This window comes from Pseudophryne corroboree, chromosome 8, assembly GCF_028390025.1.
Source record: "Pseudophryne corroboree isolate aPseCor3 chromosome 8, aPseCor3.hap2, whole genome shotgun sequence".
NCBI lineage: Eukaryota > Metazoa > Chordata > Amphibia > Anura > Myobatrachidae > Pseudophryne > Pseudophryne corroboree.
The window spans coordinates 237,572,496-237,596,529 of NC_086451.1; the positions used below are offsets into that span (position 1 = coordinate 237,572,496).

General features: G+C 50.3%; 1 long non-coding RNA gene across 1 annotated transcript in view; it reads left to right on the plus strand.

Moving 5' to 3' along the window:
* The first annotated feature begins 744 nt into the window (after positions 1 to 744).
* Positions 745 to 24,034, plus strand: part of LOC134948870 (uncharacterized) — a 413,168-nt gene continuing 389,878 nt past the window's right edge. Inside the window, exons 1-2 of the long non-coding RNA XR_010183051.1 lie at positions 745 to 1,026; positions 1,180 to 1,350. This is a non-coding gene — a long non-coding RNA (uncharacterized LOC134948870). The remainder of the gene's footprint in view (positions 1,027 to 1,179; positions 1,351 to 24,034) is intronic.

A 24,034-nucleotide genomic window follows, 5' to 3' on the forward strand; every position in this document is an offset into this window, starting at 1 on the left:
TATTTTTTACGATTTGTATTTTTTCCCGGCAGTGTTTGGCTTTTGACGGCAGTGATTGAGAATATGAATTGTTAATAAATTACCGAGTTGTATAAAATAACAGGCGTGTTTGACCGATGGTGTATTCTTTCGTATTTATTTTCTCTGCCCTCAAAAAAAATCCGAATACCCTCATCACTGCCGAGATTTGAGTTTAGTAAATTGCCGAGATGACACTGTGAAAAAAAACCCCACTAACTAGGACAAAATCGGGAGCTTAGTAAATATACCCCCAGGTGTTCAGAATGAGGTAAAACTTGTTTAACCACCTTCGTACGTTTAATCCTATCCGGCTTTTTAGAGACAGCCTCAGGCTCAGGTCCATCAGACACCTGAGGAATGAGCCTAATTGCCTCAATCAAATCCAGGACAACCCCCAATGATTTCCCTTCCCCAGAGCCGGCGCTAACCGCTCAGCAGCTCCTGCAAGGCAGGGAGGCGCTGGTCGGAAGAGGCGCTCTCCCTGCTCTGCTGTTGCTGCTGGCTCCTGGTTGCCGCTGCGTCTGTCACACAGTATGACAGACGCAGGCAACGTGAAGTGCGGCTCCAGCTCCCTCCCTCCTGTTTCCACCACTCCTCATGGCCGTGGCTAGGGGGGCATGTCACCTGGGCGTCTGATAGGAGAGGGCGCCGATCCCCCCTAATGCTCCAGTCCCTGTGCAGCAGCCGTCGAGATGAAACTGAACATAAACTACATCTCCCAGCAGCCCTTGCTGCCGGGAGCTGTAGTTTACTTTCAGTTTCATCTTGCAGTGATCAGCTGAACAGGATTGAGGGGGCAGAGGTAGGGGGACAAGTTATCCCAGCCTTTCCCCACCCCCCTCTTCCCCCCAATGCCATTAATCATGGCAGTGCACTTTAAACTAAGAAGTTACTTGAGGTCCGAAAAGGGGGCGGGGCTAGACGGCACTGTACTACACAGTGCCTTGCTAGTTGCCAGCAGCACGGGAGAATGGAGGGAATGTGAGCAGCAGCATGGCCAAAACAGTGAGTGTGACTCAGGGAAGGGCACTGTGTGTGTGACTGCTATATGTGTGTATAAATGTTTGCTTGTGTGTGACTGTATGTGAATAGGTGTGTGACTACATAGCTGTATGTGTGCTGGTATGTCACTATATGTATATGTGCTCTATCATCCAGGATTAAGGACCAGCAAGTCCGAAACGCGTTGGTGAACAATTAGCAAGTGAAGCACTGACGTCACTCAGCCTGCGCCAGACGGGTGAGGGGACGAAAGAACAAACAAGTATCGGGAACCAGCCGAAGGGTCGTGATCCACACGGGAGAGCCGAAGTTTGAGCGTGACTCAAGGTAGGCAGCGTTAGGGAGAGACAGTCAGGTTTCCGCGACTGCAGCCGCAGCACGAATCGCAGCTCCGGCAATTGGAAAGGAACACACGTACAGGACTTCCACATCAGCACAAAAGTGCTGTAAACATTATTTACTAATCCTTTTTTTCCCCACAGATGTTTGCAAACTTACATTTCAATTTAGCGCTCCCTTCCCCATGTTTCTAGTATTATCAGTGTTAAAGGAGCAGCTTCACATTTTAATACAAGCGCGGGTCATTTGTCATATTTACTACGTGTGGTATAATGTGAATACGATTGTGATACTGTGTGGCGTAATTTGAATTGGGGATACTATTATGTGGCCACGCCCCTTTCATGTGAGACCACACCCCTTTGGTGAGCACTGTCCCTTTCTTCCATATGGGAGGGAGGGCGCAAATTTATTGTTTGCAGGAGGGCGCCGGACACCCTAGCACCGGCCCTGCCCTTCCCCATCAGAAACATCTGAGACAGTGTCTGTGGGATCAGTATATGCACCATCCTCTTCAGAGGACGTGTCTGGGATAGCAGTGGACTGGGAGGAGGTAATGGCCCATTTAAAAGACGACTTAGTCTCAGGCGGGCAAGAGTGACACTTAGATTTAATCAATGATCGGTTCAAATGCTGTAACTGAGTGGAGATTTGATCTGCCCATGGCGGATTAATAGCCGGTACCATAAACTGCTGCAGTGGCACAGGTGGTCCCGCATGGGGCGCCAATTTAGTTACAAGCATGTTTAACTGCGTGGAAGAGGTAGCCCAAGGTGGGTCCTGTGATGCCTTTGGTGCTACAGATCCACTGGGAGGCAAGGAACCCCCTGAACCTGAACTCTCAGCTGCCATATTTTCCTCCAACACATCTGCAGCATCACCACCACGCAATGTGGGAGAAGCCCCAGCCCCGTTGGCACGTGTAGCTGACATACTAATGTGCACAATATCGGGCAACCTGGTACAAATCTTAGCAGCGATATACCTAGCAAGAACACCCAGTGAAGTGTGACTATGACAGCACAAACCGGGAGTTCAAGAGATTTAGGCTGACTATAGATCACAAGTAAAAATACACAGCAAGTATATCTTGTGAAACAAATCCTATATTATGCAGAAAAAAACTGATACACTTAGCCCGCTCAGGTATAGGAATATAGGAGTAGCACGCTGAGTGAAATACCCAATAAGGCAGCCACGCAGCAGCTACATGCACACACACATATATAGTCACAAGCATACCATGCAGAAATTATGCACCATAAACTGCACTGGACTAGCAATACAAAGTAATACTCAGTATGGCTATATGTGTCAAACATAGATATAACAAAGCACAGAAGATACTGGATGTATATCACATGGTGTTTGTACCACACAACCCTGAATGCATGCACTCTTTCTTAACTAACACTGTCCCAGTGACAGGTAGAATACTGAAGTGTCCTGTAATATGCACAGCGCTGGCGATCAGGCGGTTCTACAGATGAGGATTTGCCCCAGCAGTCCCAGAAACAGCTCAGCTCTGTTTGTGATGGCTGCTGACAAGGAGTGAGAGAGAGAAATGCAGCTCCAGAGCAGGAACATTTACAGAAATGGCGCCCTGGGGCTGGGGGAGGGGCTACAGGTTAGGCCTGCTCCCCCTGCTGGCATCCCCACCGGGCGCTGCGGGCTTTGAAAACGGGGGTAATTGAGTGTAAAATCCCCCAGACCTGTGCCCAATGCCCCTGATGGCTAGTGGAGCGGCTGGCCAATAACAGTGTCCATGCTAGCGCGCGCGGCCGCGCTGGATCGTGGTAAAGTGTGGCCAAAGAGACCCCTTACCTCCCCCGTACCTGCGGGCACGCGATCCGGGAGGACAGCGGGGTGTGTGTGACTGACGCTGGAAAGAACCGCAGCCTCCGCTGCAGTGACCCGGCAACCAGGGCGCGGGAGTATACAGTGCCGCTGGAGGTGATGAAGCTGCAGTCAGAAAAGTCTGTGTGACTTTACACGCTGCAGCCCTGAAGTCTTGTAGAAGTATTCTTCTTTCTTTTTCTTCTTAAAAAGCTATCAATAGGCTGCAAAAGGCAGCCCTCCTGTTAATTGCCTGCTTACTGCATGGCACCAACTTACAAACTGAGCTCCTGTGCACGGAGGCGGGGTTATAGAGGAGGCAGCGCTGTGCATCTTGGGAACAGTCAAAGCTTTGAGCCTGTTGGTGCCTCGGATCAAGATCCTACTCTACACCCCGATGTGAATCCTTGTGGAGCCCAGTGTACCCCGCAGCAGAAATATATTTAAATAACAAAGCAGAAATTTAATTTGACTAATTTGATGCTGCCAACTTGAGATGGCGATAACAGGGCAGGTAGCGTATGGCAATACTACAGATACCGCTGAAATACATGTATTTGGAAACCCCCATCTGGAAATCCTGCGTTTGCCCCTGAAACTCATTCCTTATGGGTGCGAACAGATCGCACTTGCACCCAAGGGGGTAAACAATTAAATTATGCTGATAGGTGCCCGTTACATTTGGGCGCCCACAAACAATTGAATTTTCCCCATTGTGCCAATAGTGGGGTTTTTCAGTATTGATAAAATCCTCATCTCTTTCTATGGCACTGTTTCTCAGTGCGATATGACTGGAATGAGATGTGAGAGATGGATACATGAAAGGTGAACTTGGGGCCCATTTATCATTGAATATTTGTGGCTTATTCATCAAGAACACCCATTTTTCGGGGGTAACTGCAAATATTTAGTATCACACACATATATTAATGAGGGACTGCAGCACATATCCCAACTACAGCTGCAACACCTATGAGTTATTTGTGTCACGGACAGAGTTGTTTGTGAATCCGGACTAGGTTGTGTTGCTGGGTTCTGGCTCAAGATCTTAGGACGGATTTGGTATGGCTTAATATAGGATCTACTCAATCGTAGGCATAGCAGTTTGGCAATGTAGGGTCATCTGACTGGGTGCTGTATCAGGTGATGTGGTACCAGCTATATGGGAAACTGCAAAACTGTGGTATTGCGTTACCAGTGCTATAGAATTGCTGTGAAGTTAATAACAGTTATGCTGCTTTCAGATCGCAAATGCCGGATCCCACGCGGTAAGAGAAACGTGTCCTTACCGGGTGGGATCCGGCATTTGCTCTTCTTTGCTGGCTTTCCGACCCGGCAATATACTGGGTCAATTGCCATAGCAGCGGAGGGCGCAGCAGCAGCAGGGGTGGGGGTGGAAGCGGCGCTGGGAGATAAGCTGATCTCCTGCGCCGCCTCTCCCTATGCTGTGAATGGGAGCCATGTCGCATCGAAACGGCTCCCATTCACACTGCAACTGACCCGGTATTCAACCCGGTAATAACCCTTCTTTTTAACCGGGTTGAATTACCGGGTCAGGCAACCCACTAATTCGGCAAAAGTGCTTTCACATCGCACACTGACCCGTTTCGACATGGCAATATGCCGTGTCGATACCGGGTTATTTGTGCGATGTGAAAGGGGTACAAGAGTTCACTATTACTGGGATGAGATTAACCAGTGAATCTGGAAATGCTGTTTAGGATTTGCAGGAGCAGCTTTGAGTAACGCTGAGATAAACTGTACCAGCGAATTGGGAAATGCGGCAGTGAATTTGCAGGAGAAGCTCTTCAAAAATGCTGCGATAGCCTGTACCAGTGAATTGTAAATGCTGCAATGGATTTGCAGGAGCAGCTCTTCAGGAATGCTGGGATAGGCTGTACAATGAATTGAAAATGCTGCAATGGAGTTGCAGGAGCAGCCCTTCGAAATCACTGGAATTGGCTGTACCGGTGAATATGGATATGCTGCGATGATGAACTGAACAGCCCTCCAGGATCACTGGGATTAGCTGTACCGATGAATCTGTATATGCTGCGATGATGATCTGAGCAGCCCTTCAGGATCACTGAGATTGGCTGTACCAGTGGATCTGGATATGCTGCGATGCTGAGCTGAGCAGCTGGACTGGATAGCCCAGGAAGTCAGGGAATGCTAAAGATGGAAACAGCATTTGTCTGGAATTCAACAGGAGAGTCAGGACCGCACAACAGGTTTCATAGACAACAAAGCACTGGCGATTTGCCTGTGTTGGAATTCAGGATTTATAGCCCTGGCTCGCTGCTAATGGGTAGTGATAATAGGATTTTAGTTACCTACTGGTAAATCCTTTTCTCGTAATCCGTAGAGGATGCTGGGGTCCACATTAGTACCATGGGGTATAGATGGGTCCACCAGGAGCCATTGGCACTTTAAAAGTTTGAGAGTGTGGGCTGGCTCCTCCCTCTATGCCCCTCCTACCAGACTCAGTCTAGAAACTGTGCCCGAGGAGACGGACATCTTCGAGAGAAGGATTTAACACAGATAGTGGCGAGATTCATACCAGCTCACACATACAAGGCACATCAAGCTAACTAGCTTGAAACACTCAGCAACTGCTGAAACATTACTTACCAAGTAACAATGCAGTACATAACTAAACCAAAGAAGTACTGAACCAGATAACAGTTACAGGAAAACGAAGCGCTGAGCGCGCGCCCAGCATCCTCTACGGACTACGAGAAAAGGATTTACCGGTAGGTAACCAAAATCCTATTTTCTCTTACGTCCTAGAAGATTCTGGGGTCCACATTAGTACCAAGGGTATGTACCAAAGCGCCCAGAATGGGAGTGAGAGCGCGGAGGCTCCTGCTGAACTGATTGACTGAACTTCAAATCATCAGAGGCCAAAGTATCGAACTTGTAAAACTTTGCAAACGTGTTCGACCCAGACCAAGTTGCAGCTTGGCAAAGTTGTAATGCCGAGACACCCCGTGTAGCCACCCAGTAGGAACCCACCTTACGAGTAGAGTGGGCCTTAATAGATTTTGGACACGGCGATCCTGCCGTAGAATAAGCGTGCTGGATAGTGAACCTAATCCAGCGAGAGAAAGCAGGACACCCAATTTTCTTGGGATCATATAGGACAAACAGAGAGTCCGACTTTCTGTGACGAGGGTTCTCTTCACATATATATTCAGAGCCCTCACAACATCCAAGGACTTTGATGTAATTGAGGAGTCAGTAGCCAGTGGCACCACAATAGGTTGGTTGATATGAAATGCCGACACAACCTACGGAAGAAACCGCTGACGTGTCCGGAGCTCAGCTCTATCTTCGTGGAAGATCAAATAAGGGCTTTTACAGGATAAAGCCCCCAATTCGGACACACGTCTAGCAGAAGCTAAGGCCAACAGCGTGACAGCCTTCCATGTAAGAAATTTGACCTCAACTTCCTGTAGAGGCTCAAACCAATCCGACTGGAGGAACTGCAACACCACGTTAAGGTCCCAAGGCGCCGTAGGTGGTACAAAGGGAGGTTGGATGTGCAGAACTTCCTTCAAAAAGGTCTGAACCTCAGGGAGGGCAGCCAATTGTTTCTGGAAGAAAATGGATAGGGCCGAAATCTGGACCTTCACAGATCCCAACCCCAGGCCCAAATCCACACCTGCTTGCAGGAAGAGGAGAAAACGTCTGAGTTGAAACTCCACCGTAGGAAACTTCTTGGATTCACACCAAGAGACATATTTCTTCCAAAAATTATGGAAATGTTTAGACGTTACCCCTTTCCTAGACTGTATCAGGGTAGGAATGACCGTCTTCGGAATGCCCTTCCGAGCAAGTATCAGGCGCTCAACCTCCATGCTGTCAAACGTAGCCGCGGTAAGTCTTGATAAGCGAACGGCCCCTGCTGCAAAAGGTCCTCCCGAAGAGGAAGAGGCCTCGGCTCTTCCTGCAAGAGATTCAGAAGGTCTGCGTACAAAGCCCACCTTACCCAGTCTGGAGCAATGAGGATCGCTTGAACTCTTGTTCTCCTTACGAGCTTTAGAACTCTTGGAACGAATAGGAGTGGTAGAAACATGTACACCGATTAGAACACCCACGGAGACACCGGGGCATCCACTGCCACTGCTTGTGGGTCCCTCGACCTGGAACAATAGCGTCAAAGCTTCTTGTTGAGACGAGAGGCCATCATGTCTATTTGGGGTAACCCCCAAAGGTCTGTTATTTCCTTGAACACCTCCTGATGGAGACCCCACTCCCCCGGATGGAGATCGTATCTGCTGAGGAAGTCTGCTTCCCAGTTGTCTACTCCCGGAATGAAGATTGCAGAAAGCGCCGACGCGTGTTTTTCCGTCCAGAGGATGATTCTTGTCACCTCTGACATTGCAGCTCTGCTTTTCGTTCCGCCCTGTCGGTTTATGTAAGCCACTGTCGTTACATTGTCCGACTGTACTTGAATGGCCCGATTTCTTAGAAGATGGGCCGCCTGAAAAAGACCGTTGTAGACGGTTCTTAGTTCCAGGATGTTAATGGGCAGGCTGGCTTCCAGACTTGACCACCTTCCTTGGAAAGTTACTCCTTGAGTGACTGCTCCCCAGCCCCGAAGGCTCGCATCCGTGGTTAGAAGGACCCATTCCTGAATCCCGAACCTGCGGCCCTCCAGAAGGTGAGGTAATTGTAGCAACCAGAGGAGCGAAATCCTGGCCTTCGGCGACAGACGTATTCTCTGGTGCATGTGGAGATGAGATCCTGACCACTTTTCCAGGAGATCCAGTTGGAATGCCCGAGCGTAAGAGGCCACCATCTTCCCCAACAGGTGAATGCATTGATGAACCGACACCCGGGCTGGCTTCAGGACATCCCGGACCATTGTTTGTATCACCAACGCCTTTTCCTGTGGAAGAAACACCCTCTGCACTTCTGTGTCTAGGATCATTCCCAGAAAGGACAACCTCTGGGTTGGTTCCAAATGTGATTTTGGAAGATTCAGGATCCAACCGTATTCCCTGAGTAGATGGGTCATGAGAACTATGGACTGTAACAGCTTCTCCTTGGACGATGCCTTTATCAGCAGATTGTCCAGATATGGCATTATGTTCACCCCCTGTCTGCGGAGGTGAACCATCATTTCCACCATCACCTTGGTGAATACCCTTGGTGCAGTGGAGAGGCCGAATGGCAGAGCCTGGAATTGAAAATGACAGTCCAACAGTGCGAATCGGAGATAAGCTTGATGCAGCAGCCAAATCGGAATGTGGAGGTACGCATCCTTGATATCCAGGGATACTAGGAATTCCCCCTCCTCCAGACCTGATATCACTGCCCTTAGAGACTCCATTTTGAACTTGAACTCCCTCAGGAAGGGGTATAGCGATTTTCAGTTCAGAATGGGCCTGACCGAACCATCCGTTTTCGTTACCACGAAAAGGTTCAAATAGTAACCATTGTTTTTCATGTGCGGAGGAACTGGTACAATAACCTGTGTCTCCACCAACTTCTGGATGGCTTCCTGTAGGATAGTCCTGTCTGCCAGCTAAGCTGGCAAGCCTGATTTGAAGGACCAGTGAGGAGGGAGATCTTGAAATTCCAACCTGTACCCCTGGGACACAATATCTTACACCTAGGGATCCAGGTCGGACGACATCCAGACGTTACTAAAATGCCCGAGTCTTGCCCCCATCGGTCCCACCTCCAGGCCGCACAGTCCACCGTCATGCTGAGGACTTTGGCGTACCCGAAGTAGATTTCTGTTTCTGGGAACCCGCCGCAGCAGGTTTCTTGGATTTTGTCCGACCTCCTCTAAAGAAGGTGTTAGACGGCTTGGCCTTTCTTGCTTTGGCAGTCCGAAAGGACTGAGATGCAGCAGAAGAAAAGGGTTTCTTCGTAGCAGGTGTAGCTGAGGGAAGAAAAGGAGACTTACCCGCTGTAGCCGTGGAAATCCAAGTATCCAACGCTTACCCAAAGAGAGCCTGACCTCTGTAGGGTAGGGTCTCCATACCTCTCTTGGATTCAGCGTCGGCAGACCACTGGCGCAGCCAAAGTCCCCTACGAGCTGAGACAGACATGGAAGATATCCCTGCAGCCATGGAACCCAGGTTTTTCATGGATTTCACCATAAATCCTGCAGAATCTTGAATGTTACGTAAAACAATTCAACATCCATTGTATCCAAATCCTCAACTAACGTGCCTGACCACTTTACTATAGCTTTGGAAATCCATGCACAGGCAACAGTAGGACGTAGGATCGCCCCTGAAGCCGTGTATATGGATTTGAGCGTAGTGTTGATTTTGCGATCAGCCAGCTTTTTTAAGGCGGTAGATCCTGGAAAAGGTAAAACCACCTTTTTTGAGAGTCTGGATACAGATGCGTCTACTATGGGTCGGTTTTCCCATTTTTTCCTATCCTCCTCATGGAAAGGGAAAGCAACCAGAACCCTCCTAGGGATCTGGAATTTTTTCTCCGGGTTTTCCTATGCTTTCTCAATTATATAGCATTTAATTTTTTAGACGCAAGGAAGGTTAGCGAGGCTTTCATATTGTCAGTGAAGTAAGCTTCCTCAACCTGTTCAGGTGTTGTATCAGCAATATTCAACACATCTCTGATTGCCTCTATCATCAACTGCACCCCTTTTGCAAGAGATGCTGCCCCCCGCAGCACATCCCCCCCACCTTCTGCTGTGTCAGAATCGGTATTCGTGTCATCTGGCATAATCTGGGCAAGAGCACGTTTGTGGAAACATACAGTAGGGGGTCCTGAGGTAACAGAACTGGGACAAACTGCCATCGAGTTCTGTAAAACCTGAGTTGCAGATTCATTTTGTGCAACCCTAGTAGAAATCTGAGAAATCATAGTTTTAATAGAGGATAACCATTCCGGCTCCCTTGCTGGTATCTGCGCTAACACAGTGCAATCCTGATTACATGGAATGGGATCATCCTGAGAGGACATATCCTCTGCAGCATATGACACAGAGTCCCTGGACATAGCTTAATGGAGACCACAGACACTCCACACACACACAGGGGAGGACAGACAGAGTTTTACCCCCAAAAATGGCAAGAGAGACACAGAGATTGGAGCCCACACACAGCGCTTTTAAGGTATAAGGAGACCCCCAACCAGCGCTGACTGTGCACCTTAATTGGTTACACAGTCTTTTTACAGCCTCCCCCCCTTCTACAACCCCCTGGTAACGTAAGACATAGCTGGAGCTGAATTGGAGGGACAGCTCTCACTGACAGCGCTTCTGCAGGCAGGAAAATGGCACTGAATGCTGCCGAGTCCGCTCTGAGGAGAAGCTCCGCCCCCTTCATTGTGCTGTCTTCCCGTTCTTCTGGAGATTATACTGGCCTGAGGAATTGTGCTGGCAGCGATCCTGGGACCCTGACAGGCTTGGAGGTCAGTGTAGGCGCTGGCTCAGGGCGCCCCTCACAGCGCCGCACTATGTACCGCTGATTCCCGGAGCGCAGTTAGTACTGCGCTCCATACCCTGTTGCCGTCATCTTCACACCAGCCCCCCACTTGCTAGGGGGGCCGGTGACTAACTCACCACAGATCTTCTGGCTTTGTAAGGGAGTGGCGGCATGCTGCTGGGGTGAGCGATCCCCTGTGGCGGGGAACGTTAGATCCCCTCAAGAGCTCAGTGTCCTGTCAGCAGAGATAGTGGCTCAGACCCCGCAGGGCGGACACTACTCCCCTCCCCCCCCCTTCCCTAGTCCCATGAAGCAGGGAGGCTGTTGCCAGCAGCCTTCCTGTAAAATAATAAACCCTAAAAAAAACCTTTTACCAGAGAAGCTCTGTAGAGCTCCCCTAGCTGTGACTGGCTCCACCGGGCACATTTTCTAAACTGAGTCTGGTAGGAGGGGCATAGAGGGAGGAGCCAGCCCACACTCTCAAACTCTTAAAGTACCAATGGCTCCTAGTGGACCCATCTATGCCCCATGGTACTAATGTGGACCCCAGCATCCTCTAAGACGCAAGAGAAAGATAAGTGATGAATTATTAGGAACAATTATGTGATTTCTTTCAATCCTAATTGTTAACCTTAAAAACGAATGGTGGAAGGACAACTCCTCACAGGAGCCGCGTCACTATAACAACTCCTCACAGGAGCCGTGTAAAAATCACAACTCCTAACAGGAGCCGCGTCACTATGACAACTCCTCACAGTAGCCGAGTCACTATGACAACTCCTCACAGGAGTCACGTAACATTGTCAACTCCACACAGGAGTCGCATCACAATGACAACTCCTCACAAGAGCCGCGTCACAATGACAACTCCTCACAGGAGCCGTGTCACAATGACAACTCCTCACAGGAGCCGTGTCACAATGACAACTCCTCACAGGAGCCGCGTCACTATGATAACTGCTCACAGGAGCCGTGTCACAATGACAACTCCTCACAGGAGACGCGTCACTATGATAACTGCTCACAGGAGCCGTGTCACTATCACAACTCCTCGCAGGAGTCCCGTCACTATTATAGCTTAGAGCAGGGGTGGCCAAACAGTCGATCGCGGACATGCGACCAGTCGATCGCGATCCGCTGCCCACCCACCCGAAGCCGCGCCTCTCCTGCCTGCCGTCCTGCCCCTCAGTCTGGTCTCCGGCAGTGACGGCGGAGTGTATAGCTCAAATCAGGCGTCGGTTCGTTAGCCAATCAGAGCTCGCGAACCGGCGCCTGATTTGAGCCATACACGCTGCCGTCACCGCCGGAGACCAGACTGAGGGGCAGGACGGCAGGCAGGAGAAGCGCGCGCTGCGCTCTTCACACAGCACGGTGAGCTCTATGGGGGCATATCTGGCAATGTGGGGCATATGTGGCACTGTGGGGGCATATCTGGCACTGTGGGCACAGTGGCGGCATATGTGGCAATGTGGGGCATATGTGGCACTGTGGGGTCATACCTGGCACTGTGGGGGCATATCTGGCACTGCGGGCACATGGCACTGTGGGGGCATATCTGTAATCTGGCACTGTGGGGGCATATCTGGCACTGCGGGCACATGGCACTGTGGGGGCATATCTGTAATCTGGCACAGTGGGGGCATATCTGGCACTGCGGGCACATGGCACTGTGGGGGCATATCTGTAATCTGGCACTGTGGGGGCATATCTGACACTGGGGGCATATCTGGAACTGCGGCCACATGGCATTGTGGGGGTATATCTGTAATCTGGCACTGTGGGGGCATATCTGGCACTGTGGGGGCATATCTGGCACTGTGGGGGCATATCTGGCACTGCGGGCACAGTGGCGGCATATGTGGCAATGTGGGGCATATGTGGCACTGTGGGGTCATATCTGGCACTGTGGGGCACATGTGGCACTGTGGGGGCATATCTGTAATCTGGCACTATGGGGGCATATCTAGCAGTGTGGGCACATGACCCTGTGGGGGCATATCTGTATCTGGCACTGTGGGGGCATATCTGGCACTGTGGGGGTATATCTGTAATCTGGCACTGTGGGGGCATATCTGGCACTGTGGGGGCATATCTGGCACTATGGGGGCATATCTGGCACTGCGGGCACATGGCACTGTGGGGGCATATCTGTAATCTGGCACTGTGGGGGCATATCTAGCAGTGTGGGCACATGGCACTGTGGGGGCATATCTGTATCTGGCACTGTGGGGGCATATCTGGCACTGTGGGCACATGGCACTGTGGGGGCATATGTGTATCTGGCACTGTGGGGGCATACGTGTTATTTCGTGCGAGACGGCATTACACTCTGCAGCAAGGCTACGTCCCTTTTTTTGTTATACCACACCCACTTTTTGTTATACCACACCCACTTTTTGTTGTGCCACGCCCCGTTTTTGCACGCGCGCCTGCGGCGCACGCTATTACTCCTCCTAGGTAGATCACAAAAGCTTTTTCGCTTTCAAAGTAGATCGCCGACTCCAAAAGTCTGGCCGCCCCTGGCTTAGAGCCAATCATTCTGGCCAGAGTGAGGGGAAACCCTATCTAATTTCCCAGAATAATTTTACATACTTGCAAGGTCTGTATTGATGATCTTCATCATCAGCACGTATTTTGCATCAGTAGTCGTGAACACACAATAGGTATGCCCCGATAGGCAAATCTACTGGTGTTTCTACATGATTGTACTTGGAGTTCACCTTTAAATGTAGACAGTAGTAAGTGCAAAAATAGGATTTTAATTACCTACCGGTAAATCCTTTTCTCGTAGTCTGTAGGGAATACTGGGAATCTATTTAGTACCAGACGGGTATAGACGGGTCCACTAGGAGCCATGGGCATAAGGAAAGTGGTGAGATTACGAACCAGCACACACAAAACAAGAGGAAAGCCATGCTAACCAAATTTGAAACCAGGAACAGCAACAGCTGAACCAAACAACATTACTGAACCAAGTAACAGTGCAGGAAGAACGAAGCACCGGGCAGGCGCCCAGTATCCCCTATGGACTACGAGAAAAGGATTTACCAGCAGGTAATTAAAATCCTATTTTCTCTTACGTCCTAGGGGATATTGGGAATCCAATTAGTACCATGGGGAAGTACCAAAGCTTCCAAACCGGGTGGGAGAGTTATGAGGTTCCTGCAGAACTAACTGAACAAACTGAAGGTCCTCAGAGGCCAAAGTACTGAACTTGTAAAATTTAGCAAATGTGTTTGAACCTGACCAAGTAGCTGCTCAGCAGAGCTGTAAAGCCGAGACACCCCGGGCAGCCGCCCAAGAAGAACCCACCGACCCAGTAGAGTAGGCCTGTACAGATTTTGGGACTGGCAAGCCTGACGTGGAATAAGCATGCTGGATAGTGAGCCTGATCCAGCAAGCAATTGACTGCTTCGAACCAGGACATCCAATTTTATAGGGATCACAGAGAACGAACAGCGAGTCCGATTTCCTGTGACGAGCTGTTCTCTTCACATACACCTTCAAAGCCCTCACAACATCCAAAGACTTTGAAGTAGCAGAGATGTCCGTAACAACCGGAACCACAATAGGTTGGTTGATGTGAAATGCGGACACCACCTTAGAAAGAAATTGCTGATGAGTCCTGAGTGCAGCTCTGTCCTCATGGAAAAATAGGATTTTGGTTACCTTTTCTCGTAGTCCGTAGAGGATGCTGGGGTCCACATTAGTACCATGCGGGTATAGACGGGTCCGCCAGGAGCCATTGGCACTTTAAGAGTTTGAGAGTGTGGGCTGGCTCCTCCCTCTATGCCCCTCCTACCAGACTCTAGAAACTGTGCCCGAGGAGACAGACATCTTCGAGAGAAGGATTTAACACAGATAGTGGCGAGAACCATACCAGCTCACACACAGAAGGCAAACCAAGCTAACAAGCTTGGAAACTCAGCAACTGCTGAAACACTACTTACCAAGTAACAATGCAGTACTCAACTAAAACGAAGTTGTACTGAACCAAATAACGATAGCAGGAAAACGAAGCGCTGGGCGGGCGCCCAGCATCCTCTACGGACTACGAGAAAAAAGGATTTACCGGTAGGTAACCAAAATCCTATTTTCTCTTACATCCTAGAGGATTCTGGGGTCCACATTAGTACCATGGGGATGTACCAAAGCTCCCAGAAAGGGAGGGAGAGCGTGGAGGTCCCTGCAGAACTGATTGACCAAAAGGCTAAAGTATCGAACTTGTAGAACTTTGCAAACTTGTTCGACCCAGACCAAGTAGCTGCTCGGCAAAGTTGTAAAGCCGAGACACCCCGGGCAGCCACCCAGGAAGAACCCACCTTACGAGTAGAGTGGGCCTTAGCAAACGTAGGACACGGCAATGCTGCCGTAGAATACGCATGCTGGATAGTGAACCTCATCCAGCGAGAGATCGTCTGCTTAGAAGAAGGACACCCAAGTTTCTTGGGATCATACAGGACAAACAGAGAGTTCAATTTTCTGTAATGAGCAGTCCTCTTCACATAGATTTTCAGAGCCCTTACAACATCCAAGGACTTTGATGAAAATGAGGAGTCAGTAGCAACTGGCACCACAATAGGTTGGTTGATATGAAATGCCGACACAACCTTCGGTAGGAACTGTTGACGTGTCCAGAGCTCAGCTCTATCTTTGTGGAAGATCAATTATGGGCTTTTACAGGACAAAGCCCCCAACTCCGACAAACGTCTAGCAGAAGCTAAGGCCAACAAAGTGACAGCCTTCCATGTAAGAAATTTGACCATGTAAGAGGTTCGAACCAAGCCGATTGGAGGATCTGTAACACCACGTTAAGAACCCAGGGCGCCGTAGGCAGCACAAAGGGAGGCTGGATGTGCAGAACCCCTTTCAAGAAAGTCTGAACCTCAGGGAGGAAGCCAATTGTTTCTGGAAGAAAATGGATAGGGACGAATTCTGGACCTTTACGGATCCCAACCTCAGGCCCATATCCACACCTGCTTGCAGGGAGAGGAGAAACCATCCCAGGTGAAACTCCACCGTAGGAAACTTCTTGGACTCACACCAAGAGACATATTTTTTCCAAATTCGATGGTAATGTTTAGACGCTACTCCTTTCCTAGCCTGTTTCAGGGTAGGAATAACCTTGTTCGGAATTCCCTTTCGAGCTAGTATCAGACTTTCAACCTCCATACCGTCAAACGTAGCTGTGGTAAGTCTTGGTAGGCGAACGGCCCCTGCTGCAGCAGGTCCTCCCGAAGAGGAAGAGGCCTCGGCTCTCTTGCAGTAGATCCAGAAGATCCACGTTCCAAGCTCTTCTTGGCCAGTCTGGAGCAATGAGGACCGCTTGAACCCTTGAACTCCTTAGGAGCTTTAGAACTCTTGGGATGAGTGGAAGTGGAGGAAACACGTACACCGACTGGAACACCCACGGAGTTACTAGGGCGTCCACCACCACTGCTTGTGGGTCCCTCGACCTGGAACAATACCACCAAAGCTTCTTGTTGAGACGAGAGGCCATCATGTCAATCTGGGGTATGCCCCAAAGATCTGTTACCTCCTTGATCACCTCCGGATGGAGACCCCACTCCCCTGGACGGAGGTCGTGTCTGCTGAGGAAGTCCGCTTCCCAGTTGTCTCCTCCCGGAATGAAGATTGCTGACAGCGTATTCTCTGGTGCATGTGTAGATGGGATCCTGACCACTTGTCCAGGAAATCCAGTTGGAAGGACCGAGCGTGACCCCTCCTGTACTGCAGGGCCTCGTAAGAGGCCACCATCTTTCCCAGGAGGCGAATGCACTGATGAATTGACACCCGGGTTGGCTTCAGGACATCCCGGAACATCGTTTGAAGCACTAACGCCTTTTCTCCTGGAAGAAACACCCTCTACACTTCCGTGGGATTATGTTCACCCCCTGTCTGCGGAGGAGAACCATCATCTCTGACTTTACCTTGGTGAATACCCTTGGTGCTGTGGAGAGGCCGAATGGCAGAGCCTGGAATTGAAAATGACAGTCCAACAGTGCGAATCAGAGATAAGCTTAATGCGGCAGCCAAATCTGAATGTGGAGGTACGCATCCTTGATATCCAGGGATACCAGAAATTCTCCCTCCTCCAGACCTGATATCACTGCTCTGAGAGACTCCATTTTGAATTTGAACACCCTCAGGTAAGGGTTCAACGATTTCAAGTTCAAAATTGGTCTGACCGAACCATCCGGTTTCGGTACCATGAAAAGATTTGAATAATAACACTTGTTTTGCACATGAGGTGGAACTGGGACAATGACCTGTGACTTTACCAATTTTAGGATGGCTTCCTGTAGGATAGCCCTGTTTGTCAGCAAAGCTGTTAAGCCTGATTTGAAGAATCGTGAGGTGGGAGTTCTTGAAACTCCAGTCTGTACCCCTGGGACACAATATTCTGTACCCAGGGATCAAGGCCGGACGACACCCAGACGTGTCTGAAATATCTGAGTTTCGCACCCACCAGCCCGTCCTCCAGGCTTCGAGGTCCACCGTCATGCTGAGGATTTTGAGGAACCAGAAGCAGGTCTCTGGTCCTGGGAGCCTGCGGGTGCAGGCTTTTTGGATTTTGCCCGGCCACCTCTAAAGAAAGTGGTAGGAGGCTTGGACTTTTTTGCCTTAGCGGTCCAAAAAGACTGCGGCACAGCTGAAGAAAATGGTTTCTTCGTAGAAGGTGTAGCAGAGGGAAGGAAAGGTGACTTACCTGCGGTTGCTGTGGAAATCCATGCATCCAACGCTTCCCCAAATAGAGCCTGACCTGTGTTGGGTAGGTTCTCTACATACACTTCTCCTGGATTCCGCGACTGCAGACCATTGGCGTAGCCAGAGTCCCCTGTGGGCTGAGACCGACATGGAAGATATCCGTGCAGTCAGCGTACCCACGTCCTTCATGGATTCCACCATGAACCCCGCAGAATCCTGTATGTTACTTAAAAACAATTCAATGTCACTTCTATCCATTGTATCCAAATCCTCTAGTAATGTGCCTGACCACTTTACTATGGATTTAGAATCCATGCACAGGTAATAGTGGACCTCAACGCCACTCCTGAAGCAGTGTAAATGGATTTGAGCGTAGTGTCAATTTTACGATCAACCAGTTCTTTTAACGCAGTAGATCCAGGGACAGGTAAAACCACCTTTTTAGACAGTCTGGAAGCAGATGCGTCCACAATGGGTGGGTTTTCACATTTTTTCCTATCTTCCTCAGGGAAGGCAAATTTTTCTGGATCTGGAATTTTTTCTCCGGGTTTTCCCAGCATTTTTCAAATATAGCGTTTAATTCTTTAGACGCAGAGAAGGTTAGCCAGGCTTTATTATTGTCAGTGAAGTAAGCCTCCTCAACCTGCTCAAGTTGCGTGTCATTAATGTTTAACACATCTCTAATGGCCTCAATCATGAGCTGCACCCCCTTAGCAAGGAACGCCGCCCCCCTCAGCACCTCCCCATCACCATCTGCAGTATCAGAATTGGTATCCGTGTCATCGTGCATAATTTGGCCAAGTGCACGTTTCTGTGGGTACATGCTAGGGGATTTTGCAGGAATAGGGACAGAGCCTGACCAAACTGCCATAGACTTCTTCAACACCTGAGTTTCAGTCTCAGTATTAGCTACGCTAGTAGAGATTTGAGAGATCATTCCTTTGATAGACGTTAACCACTCAGGTTCAACAATAGGGATCTGAGACAAAGCATTACAATTCTGTGTACATGGGGGGGTCATTCCGAGTTGATCGTTAGCTGCCGTTGTTCACAGCGTAGCGATTAGGCTAAAAATTGGCATTTCTGCGCATGCGCACGCGCAAAGTACTTTCACAAAAAACTATGCAGTTTTACACAAGGTCGAGAGACGCTTTTCAGTCGCTCTGCTGACCGGTGAGTGATTGACAGGAAGTGTGTGTTTCTGGGTGGTAACTGAGCGTTTTCCGGGAGTGTGCTAAAAAACGCAGGCTTGTCAGGCAAAAACGCAGGCGTGCCTGAGGAAACTGGGGAGTGGCTGGCCAAACGCAGGGCGTGTTTGTGACGTCAAAGCAGGAACCAAACAGTCTAAAGTGATCGCAAGAAAGGAGTAGGTCTGCAGCTACTCTGAAACTGCTTGAAAAAATTTCAGCACTATTCTGCTAACCTTTCGTTCGCACTTCTGCTAAGCTAAGATACACTCCCAGAGGGCGGTGGCTTAGCGTTTGCACTGCTGCTAAAAGCAGCTAGCGAGCGATCAACTCGGAATGAGGGCCCTGGAATGGATCCCTCCTGAGAGGAAACATCTTCTGCAGCATATGACACAGAGGGGGTAATTCTGAGTTGATCGCAGCAGGACCTTTGGGGGTAATTCCAAGTTGATCGCAGCAGGATTTTTTTTAGCAATTGGGCAAAACCATGTGCACTGCAGGGGAGGCAGATATAACATGTGCAGAAAGTTAGATTTGGGTGGGTTATTTTGTTTCTGTGCAGGGTAAATACTGGCTGCTTTATTTTTACACTGCAAATTAGATTGCAGATTGAAAACACCCCACCCAAATCTAACTCTCTCTGCACATGTTATATCTGCCTCCCCTGCAGTGCACATGGTTTTGCCCAACTGCTAACAAAGGGGGTCATTCCGAGTTGTTCGCTCGCAAGTCGTTTTTAGCAGCTTTGCACACGCTAAGCCTACGCCTACTGGGAGTGAATCTTAGCATAGTAAAATTGCGAACGAAAGATTCGCAATATTGCGAAAAGACATCTCTGTGCAGTTTCTGAGTAGCTCCAGACTTACTCGGCATCTGCGATCAGTTCAGAGCTTGTCGTTCCTGGTTTGACGTCACAAACACACCCAGCGTTCGCCCAGACACTCCTCCGTTTCTCCAGCCACTCCCGCGTTTTTCCCAGAAACTGTAGCGTTTTTTCCCACAAGCCCATAAAACGGCCTGTTTCCGCCCAGAAACACCCACTTCCTGTCAATCACATTACGATCGCCTGAACGAAGAAAAAGCCGTGAGTAAAATACCTAACTTCATAGCAAATTTACTATGCGCAGTCGCAGTGCGAACATTGCGCATGCGCACTAAGCGAAAAATCGCTGCGATGCAATGAAATTTACAGAGCGAACAACTCGGAATGACCCCCAAAGTTCCTGCTGCGATCAACTCAGAATTACCCCCAGAGACTCTAGACATGGCTATGTGAGATATTATACACCCCCACAGACACAGGGAAATGTCAGACAGTGTCCCCCCCCCCCCCCCCCCCAAGTATGCCACAGAGAGACACAGAGATTGGAGCCAACCCACACACAGCGCTTTTTGAGGTAGAACTAAGGAAACTACCAGTGCTGTCTGTGTACCTTAATAGACTACACAGACTTTACACCGCCTCCATCCCCTTCTACAACCCCCTGGTACCGCACAGGATAGCTGGAGTTGCTTGGAGGGACAGCTCTCCTTGTCAGCGTCTGTTGTACAGGAACTGCAGGCAGGAAAATGGCGCTGAACGCTGCTGGGTCTGCTCTGAGGAGAAGCTCCGCCCCCCGCGAACATGGTGCTGCTTCCCGCTCTTCATTATATTATACTGGCCTGAGGATTTCTGCTGGCAGCGATCCGGGGACCCTGACAGGCTTGCTGACCAGTGACTCAGGGCGCCCCTCACAGCACCGCACTATGTACCGCTGAGCCCCGGAGCACAGTTAGTACTGCACTCCCTACCCAGTTGCCGCCATCTTCACACCGATTTGCCAGGGGGGGCGGTGACTCACTCACCACCGAAGTCTTTTGGCTCTGTAAGGGGGTAGCGGCAGTCTGGTAGGAGGGGCATAGAGGGAGGAGCCAGCCCACACTCTCAAACTCTTAAAGTGCCAGTGGCTCCTAGTGGACCCATCTATACCCCATGGTACTAATGTGGACCCCAGCATCCTCTAGGACGTAAGAGAAATGTTAAAAATCATTCCCCTAATGGAGTCCACCCATGCTGGTTCTGCCCCTCTAGCCTGGGGAGGTACACTACACTGAGTACACACTAGTGAACCCCTTGGAGAAGAGGAACACTGTGCCTTACATGAAACACGCGCTTTGCCTAACATACTGTAACAGTGACAGCACACACACACACACACACACACACACACACACACACACAGGAAAAGGTTAAATGCACAATTAACCCACAAAGAGCCCTTCCAGGGGGACACAGAGAGAGTATGGAGCCAGCACACGGTGCCCCTATCACTAATGCCAAGCTTAGCCGGGTCGCAGACTAAGTACCTAGATTAGGGATTTAGTACACTAATAACCGCTTTCCCCCTGCTATGATCCCCTGATACTGCTGAGGTAATCTGGAGTCAGGCCCGGCGCTACCCGCTCAGCGAAGGGATGCAGTGAGGGGAGGCGCTGGGACGGAGAGGCGCTCCCCCTGCTCTGCATTCCTTCCCTGCTGCGCCGTCCTGTCCCCCGTGCTGCTGCTGCTGCTGTGCCGCACTGGCAGCGGCGCTTCTAGCATTAGAATCCTCCTCCCTCCGCTCCCCACCCCTCACCTGTGTGACAGAACAGCGCTGTGTATGGGACAAAAGGGGCGGGGCTACACAGGACGGAAGGGGCTGGGCTAAACGGGCCCAAAGGGGGCGGAGCTACACGGACCAGGCTGCTATAGTGTACAGACTCAGAGGGAGACTGGCTTAGGTAAGTGAAGGGTGAGAGGGAAGTGTGTGTGTATTGTGTATGTGTGTATTTGTGGTATGTCTGTGTGCGTTTATGTGTGCTTTAAGGACGCTACTACTACAGGGGGGCATTACGTGTAACGTCGCTACTAATGGGGGGGGCATTACGTGTAACGTCGCTACTAATGGGGGGGCCATTACGTGTAACAACGCTACTAATGGGGGGGCCATTACGTGTAACAATGCTACTACTAGGGGGGTCATTACGTATAAGGACGATACTACTACTTGGGGGGGGGCATTATGTATAGGATGCTACTATTACTTGGGGGGCATTACATATAACAATAATACTACTACTTGGGGGGCCTTACGTATAAGGACGCTACTACTACTGGGGGTGCACTATGTATAAGGATGCTACTACTACTGGGGGGGCATTATGCATAGGGATGCTACTACTACTGGGGTGCATTACATATGAGGACGCTACTACTACTTGTGGGGCATTACGTATAAGATGAATAAGATTGTGCTACATTGTGGCGTAATTTTGAATGGGGGTACTATTGTGTGGCTATGCCCCTTACTTGTGAGACCACACCCCTTTTCCCGGTGCGCGCCAAAGGAATATGGGAGGGCGCAAATTTATAGTTTGCAGGGGGGCGCCGAACACCCTGTCTGCAGTCTCTCCGGAGGAGCTGCGCGTCCCTGTTAGTCAGCGTCTGTGACAGCTGCAGAGGGAAAATGGCGCTGGTGAGCTGCCGGATCTGCTCATAGTGAAGCCCCGCCCCTTCAATGGCGCGCGGTCTTCTCACTCTTTTTTATACTGGCTGTTTGTGTCTTAGTGCATAAAATTGAGACAGGCTCCTTTTATGGCTTTGTTACCAGTCTGGGTACTAGTCCGCTGTTCAGCATCTGTGTCCTAATACAGTGGGAGATGCAGTCCGCACCGTTCAGAAGCTGTGCGTCTCCGTACCCTCATGCCACCATAATGGCTGGCAACCCACTAACCGGGACGCCGGCTTAGTAATCACCACTCTTCTTTCTTCTGGCTCTGTTAGGGGTGGCGGCATGCTGCAGGAATGTATGCTCGCAGTGGTGGGGCTTGCGAATAGTTCCCTCAGGAGCCAGTGCCCTGTCAGTGGACATTAACCCTGAGAGAGGTTGGCCCATTCCCCCCCCCTAAGTCCCACAAAGCAGGCAGACTGGTGCCATCCAGTCCTGCCTGAAAACAACAAACACAGAAAATAAATGCAGAAAACTCTTCAGGAGCTTAAAGAGAAGTGACTGGCTCCTCCGGGCACATTTTCAAAACTGAGTCTGGTAGGAGGGGCATAGAGGGAGGAGCCAGCGCACACTATCAAATTCTTAAAGTGCCCATGGCTACTAGTGGACCCGTCTATACCCCATGGTACTAAATGGATTCCCAGTATCCCCTTGGACCAGTGCCGTAACAAGACATTTTAGTGCTGTGTGCAAGAAACGGCATCGGCACCCCACCCCACCCCCCTACGTTCAAAACAGGGCTACTGCATGCCTAAAATATATAGGGGCGTGGCTTCTTGTGATAGGGGCATGGCCACAGAGCTCCCTTTTACACATTACGGCAGGCAGAGCTGCCTTTTACGTGTGTAGTACGGTATGCCGGCGCGCGGGCTCCCGGCGACCAGCATACCAGCGGCGTGAGACCGACCGCTGGCATACCGACAGCGCGGCGAGCGCAAAGGAGCCCCTACATGCGCCACACTATTTTATTCTCCCTCCAGTGGGGTCGTGGACCCCCACGAGGGAGAATATATGTCGGTATGACGGGTGTCGGGATTCCAGCGCCGGTATACTGTGCGCCGGGATCCCGACATTAGGCATACTGAAGACCACCCACCTTTTAACACATTACGGCAGGTGAAGTCTCCTTTTACACATTACGGCAAGCAGAACTCCCTTTTTTTACACATAACACCAGGCAGAGATTCATTTCACACATTACGGCAGGTTGAGTCACATTTTACACATAATAGGAGGCAGATTTCCCTTTTACACATTGCGGCAGGCAGAGCTCCCTTTCACACATTACGGCAACAGAGTCCCCTTTTTACACATTACAGCAGGCAGAGTCCCATTTTTACACATAACAGCAGGCAGAGTCCCCCTTTTTTACACATTAGGCAGGCAGCCCCCCTTTTGTACACATTACAGAAGCAGAGTTCCCCTATTTACACATTCGGCAGGTAGATTCCCCTCTTTTACACATTTGGCAGTGTTAGAGCAGGTAAGAGGAACGTGGGGGGAGAGCTAGGGTTAGAGCAGGTGAGAGGAAGGCGGGGAGAGGGCTAGGGTTAGAGCATGTGAGGGGCATGCAGGGGGAGGGCTAGGGAGAGAGCAGGTGAGGGGCATGTGGGGCAGGGCTAGGGAGAGAGCAAGTGAGAGGAATGTGAGGGGGAGGGCTACGGTTAGAGCAGTTTAGAGGAATGTGGGGGGAGAGCTGGAGTTAGAGCAGGTGAGAGGAACGTGGGGAGATGGCTAGGGAGAAAGCAGGTAAGAGGAATGTGGGGGGAGGGCTAGAGTTAGAGCAGGTGAGAGGAACACTGGGGGAGGGCTAGGGGGAGGGCTAGGGAGAGAGCAAGTGAGAGGAATGCAGGGGGTGGGCTAGGGAGATTGCAGGTGAGAGGAATGTGAGGGGAGGGCTACGGTTAGAGCAGTTTAGAGGAATGTGGGGGGAGAGCTGGAGTTAAAGCAGGTGAGAGGAATACGTGGGGAGGGCTTGGGTTAGAGCAGGTGAGAGGAA